Raw genomic sequence first — 6,514 nt, 5'->3', positions numbered from 1 at the left:
CTGATGAAGGTGACAGTGTAGTCATCGAAACGTCACACTCTTAAATATCATATTGGTTGTGTCATTATAACTTCTATCATATTTACTTTACCAACCCATAGAAAATGTTCCAGAATTTACAGTCTATGTTGCACTTGCCTAGTTATAGTATTTAAGACTGATTACTACAATTAACAGTGATTCGGTCAGTGTAGGAATACAGCTTCCGGTGCTCTAGGTAAAACATATTGAACATTGCTGCCAGTTACTGTCGGTATCAATAGGACTAGAGAGGCTTTCTGAATTAGAGTTAAGTCATAAGCACCATAGAACAAAATAAAATAAAATAAAGCAGCCCCACAAGTTATAAAACTACACATATGTTTAAAAAAGGCAGGTGTCACAGAATTATTAAGGGTTTAAGCGCCATTCTAAATACCAAATTATCAATGTCGTCACATGGGGCGCTGTTTCGAATTTTGAGAAATGTGAGACACGACAACAAGTGAAGCAGTCGTGGATATCGACATGGTTTCCGGATTTTTAGTGTTGTGGCTATTCACTGATGTCAAATGTCTGCCTTATTCCCTAATTCCAAAAACGAAACCCAGTGAACGCCGTCTGCTATAGTGACACTGATCTGAACGATTAGACATTGAACGTTCCCAAACGAAATATCCATGAAACCGTTGTCAAATACTGTCAGAACGACTTTCACTTAGAATTCTAAAGTGAGTTGACTTTCTTCTGAAATTAACGTAAATCCAGTTTATAGAATCATAAATAAGCGTTTCCGAAGTAACAAACGAGTCTATGCGGTGCAATACCCGTTCAATGTCGCATCACTTCCTCATGATAACGGTAAAATTCAAACAATTAGAAGTTATACAATTGTTAAAGCGGCATCACATCTTAGAAATGATTTTATGCTATAAAAATAAAAGTAAATGAGAATCTTGCATTTTTTCTAAAATAGGCAAAGTTAAAGTTAACATGACACTCAAAGTCCAAAGATAGCCCGAAATTCTTGAAAATTAGAAAACAAACAAAAAAAACGAAGCATGACGGGTGTACTTTGCGAGTCGGCGAGAGTTTCGTTTCCGGTACAAATAAGTTACACGGATAAGTCACCTGTCGCTTCGAGAGTTGCAAACCAGCAGAGATTGCCATTGAAACAGATTTGGAGTTTTGTTTTACATTACGGACTGTAAACTTTGAAGGACCGACAGAGAGTCAGAACAAATGATTGCCTTTTTAATGCGGTGTTCATCGATACGATCGAGGGCCAAACCGATAGCACATGCTGCAGCCACTTTCTTACCTGCCTTGGAACCATCTGTGTAAAATTGTGTATGAGAGGGGTGACTCGAAATGCATTCCCGAAAGGATGATAATCGTACTTCGGGTATTACACGTGATTTACCTGTCTCACTTAATGTTAAGTTAAAATCAGGTGTTTGTATGTTCCATGGGAACATCAGATATGTCTGTCAGTTTTATGTTGAGTTCTTAAAGAAAAGCTGAAATTCGGATACCAAATGTTGGTCGAAGTTTTGGGTGTTGGGTAAATAGGCATTGGTAATTGGATTTGAATACTTGGTCAAAACAGGATTTTAGGGCTTGATTTAAATTTAGCTACAAACTGTAATGCAAGATTTTCCCTTCTGTCATAAAGATATTGCTTCCAGATACAGGGTTTTAACAGGTATTGTAAGAAAAGCTCCAATGACTAGACAATCCCCTGGTTATGGATTGGGTCTAGCATCTGCAGGTAAGAACTGCGCACTGACCCGTATACCTTAGAACCATAATCCAGTTCTGTTTGAATAAGTGATCTACAAATGTGCAAAAGCATTACACAGTCCGCTACCCAATCAGTAAGAGAAAGGACTCGTATATTTAATGTTCTAACGTCTTGGGGCACTTATCCTCTTTAGATACAGTAAATTATATGTGGTATGACAGTGAGTTTCGAATAAAACATGACACCCAGAAATTTTGTCTTTCGACAGCAGGTATTTTTTGGACCACCAAGTGTAAGATTTAAGTAATTGTGTGCTCTCAGTTTTTCGGCGGTAAATACATGCACACAGTCTTGGATTTAGTGGATTTGAAACCGTTTTTGTCTGCCCAATTTTGTAGTATTTTTAAAACTCTGTTGTAGTTGACTTTCTACCGTATATACGAATAACGACCTTTCTGTTGACTGACCGTGACCTTTGACTAAGACCAACCAGGGTAGTTGGTGAGATTTCAACCCTGTTTTTTATTTTTCAGAAAAAAATTGAACCGGCACGGACTTTGAAATGTGTATCTGATAGGTAATTAGCTATACAATTGTAGAGGTTTCCACGTAAGCCAAGGTCATGGAGATGATGAAAATCTCTAATGATGTCATACTGCCAGGTATTATCACAGGCTTTTCAAGATCGAAGAACATGAAACCATTTTTTCTAATGTTTTACATATACAACTCGTCAAAGAAATAGGACGATAATTGTTGCGGTCAGTAGTATCCTTTCCCGGTTTTGGGATATGTATAATTGTGGAGTTTTTCCAGTAATCTGGAATCTTTCAGGAAGCATAAACTTGGTTGAATATGTAAAGAAGGTATGATTGTGACGAGTCTGGCAAGTGCTTGATGAATTGGAATGGAAAATCATCCTGTATTTCCCCTAGCGAACCAAAGTTCTGGTATGATAACTGGCTTTTTCTAACTGTCAAGGTTTCTTGACTTAGAATATAACCGTTTCTTTTTCTTTGTTTTTCTTTCTTGATAAATTGAAGTTTTCGGTTAATTGATGCAGTAGGAGTTAAATAACAAATACCTAATGTGGTAGAAACGGACTTTAGGTACATCTATGAGTGTAAGTATATTTTATTTGATAAATTACTGTGTAATTTATATATGCTTACTAAACGAATGAATGTCCCTGTAACAGTTTTGCGATAACTATACACGTATGTGAACTATATTAAAGCTAAGTGTTAAAACCATTCTATGAGTGTGTCGTTTTCTCCTGTCACCTAAATGTATTCATAACGACTGCTAACGAGGGTTGATTGATATGTTGTGAGCCTCGTATTGAAGGAGGTACTCAAGGATGTTCTCTTTAAGTTCTACTATTCTCTGACTATATAGGGTCGTGAACCCAAGGACTGGCCTCATTTGGTTAGTTTATATCCACAAGGTAGCACTCTAAAATAAACAAGACAAAATGGACAAAAACGGTTAGGCTGAAAGAGTCTGTCAATGCCATCTTATCTTTATATATTCAAAAACTGAAAACACTATTTCAGACACACTTACCCCTAACCCTAACCCTAACCCTAACCCAGACCCTAACATGCAGTGGGTGACCTTGATTTAAACATATTTTATTGTATCTTAATATATACATGGAAATTGGGCACAAGTTATCAAACTTATATTAAGCCCTTTCCCTATATAATTTTACATACATATAATACATTTATTTTACAAGATGACATATATTTACATATGAGAGAGAGAGAGAGAGAGAGAGAGAGAGAGAGAGAGAGAGAGAGAGAGAGAGTTATAATGAAGATATAATTAAAAAAAATCATTATGACTATAGATTATTAAATGAATAAACAATTCAAGTAAACTATTCCGATGCCGATAGCAGAAGTTCACACTATTCACTTTTCAAAACACTCTGCTGTTTCTAAAGTTCATCACATCCTGTGCCATGGTTAGCTCTCTCCGTTCGCTTCCTATGCCTCCTGGAAATTCAATTCTCTTTTGCCATCGGCATGGGAATAGATATGATAAGCACACATAAATTTACACAGATATATTTAGAAAGATAAGGGGAATTAAAATCTATACGAATCAAGAATGTACTTCTGAGTGTTTTTACATATTGTAACATTACCTCTATGGATAAATCACTGCTTCCATACAGTAATAGCTGCAGATCTAGCGGTATGAAATTGTTCAGATTTCGGTACAATTCGATTCTCTGTTCAACATAATTATTACAGACGAAGAAGAAATGATATGTATCCTCAATAGGATGACCACATTGACAGTAACTATAATCAATCAGATGAGATCGGAAAAGGTCATTATTTAAAGTACTACAACTATTTCTTAATCTTGCATGCAATATATTAGATTTTCTATTTCCAACAGAGTAATAATAAGGGACTTTTGATATATTAGTGATAGACTTTTTTAAAAACTAAGTATGAGTTACTTTGCCTAGTTTCTAAATCTAATTGGTTCCAAAGTCGAATAGTAGCCGGGAAAAACGAAATATTGGTCAAATGAAGTCGGAAATTTGGTAAAGAGTAGTTATTGGCGTCTCGGAGGTTATAGTGAGAGTTTTCAGATACTAAAGGAGGAAGTAGAGTGGATAAATAATTTGGTGTTAGGTGATTTGTGACTTTATAGAAAAGTTGCAGTTTTCTCCTAGTACGACGAGTAGCAAGTGGTTCTAAACCACTTTCAGAATATAACGAAAGTCTGCTAGCAAAAGATGGTAATCCAGTAATTATTCTTGCTATTTCTAAGTTAAGTTTTTCCAATTTGTCTGCATCACCGAGAGAACAACCGTCCCAAACCTTCTGAACAGCAAAGATAAGGAGTTCTATAAATGTGGCACTGAGGCCTTTAAACACCACTGGCAAAAGTGTATAGATACAATATGTCCGGCAAAATTCAAATCCTTCAATATGAGGCTCAAAACTTATCAATCAGCTCTCGTACATTGTACCAATATATAAAAATATATTATATCTTAGTTGCGACTTCGTTAAGAAATGACTCGATGTCCGAAACATATTTTACAGATTATCAGTCCTAGTTGTCGCGCCGCTACAGAATAGATATAATTCAGTCTACTGTTACGTCGCTATCACGAAACATTATATTATACAAGTAGACATTATATTAAACAAGTAGACATTATATTATACAAGTAGGTAAAATATTAACACCAAACTCCATTTAACGTACGTACGTTGTAGCTACAGTGTTATTCATTCATCCGTTGGTTTTTCTACAAGTTGGTGATGGATAAAGGAGATTTTCCAAAAATCGTGGTGTTAGCGATATCAAAGTTAAAAAATTAAATAAAAAAAAAGAAAAAAAAGCGATGATTACCGATATCAAAATTGAAAAAAAAAGAATAATAGTAATAGAAAAAAGTATACCACCCCCACCAAAAAAACCCCAACAAACAAACCCGAAAACAGAGGAATAAAAGAGATTTGAAGTGTTGGGTTCCCATTCCTAGCTCCACATTTAATGACTCATGTGTTTGACTATTTAGTGTCACTTAAATACAACCGATTGCTGTTCGTTATCTAAAATCTTTATATCAATACCTTTATTTCTATTTCACAACGTTCTGCAAACATACGACCCTCGCCCACTCACAATGTTTGTGTTTAAAGTCGGTAGACCAATATTTTACTTATCTAGTTTTTATGATTCGGTGTTTAAGTATAAATGGCAGTAACACATTTATCAATATTAGTATTACCCAATCTACAGCTATTACTCTGAGTGTTCTATCTTCACATGTACAGCGATTCATTTTCATAAAGAATTCGTTTTCCGTCTTGGTCCCTCTTTATGGTGTGTGATTCATCAGTATAGATTGTAGGTTTATTCACACGTGAGTAGAGTAAGTCATTAATATTAAGTTGTGTATATATTCATGCTGGATTATAATATGTACTGTCAATTCTTAGTGTATATAGAGTTATCTATCTTTATCATGTAATACCATACTTGTTTTTTCCTTCTCTATTTGTAACGAGGTTATTATCATTACTACCGTGATTATAAATGTGAAAATAAAGTTGATTTGTTTGAATTTTATATTGAGGATATAGTCAGGTTGGGTTAAAGAAAAATACAGACAAAACTTTAATAATGTAATAAAATGGATGATTTATCTTTATACATTTGACTTGAATGGGTAAGCCCTGACAAACATTTGTGTAATCTACCTAGAGAAGATTGTTTCCCCTTAAACAGACATCTATGTGTTTTATAACATTGTGCTATAAGACTGTGCTATAACACTGTGATATAACATTGTGATATAACACTGTGCTATAACATTGTGCTATAACATTGTGCTATAAGACTGTGCTATAAGACTGTGATATAACATTGTGCTATAAGACTATGCTATAAGACTGTGATATAACATTGTGCTATAAGACTGTGCTATAACACTGTGCTATAACACTATGCTATAACACCGTGATATAACACTCTGGTATAACACTCTGGTATAAAACTGTGATATAGCATTGTGATATAACACTGTGATACAACACTGTGATATAACATTGTGATACAACCCTGTTATACAACACTTTGATATAACATTGTGATATAACATTGTGATACAACACTGTGATATAGCATTGTGATATAACACTGTGATACAACACTGTGATATAACATTGTGATATAATATTGTGATACAACACTGTGATACAACACTTTGATATAACACTGTGATATAACACAGCGATACAACCCCCTCCC

Source organism: Pecten maximus, chromosome 2, assembly GCF_902652985.1.
Source record: "Pecten maximus chromosome 2, xPecMax1.1, whole genome shotgun sequence".
Classification (NCBI taxonomy): Eukaryota; Metazoa; Mollusca; class Bivalvia; order Pectinida; family Pectinidae; genus Pecten; species Pecten maximus.
The sequence above is the reverse complement of the archived record's forward strand: the minus strand, read 5'-3'. Positions refer to the sequence as shown.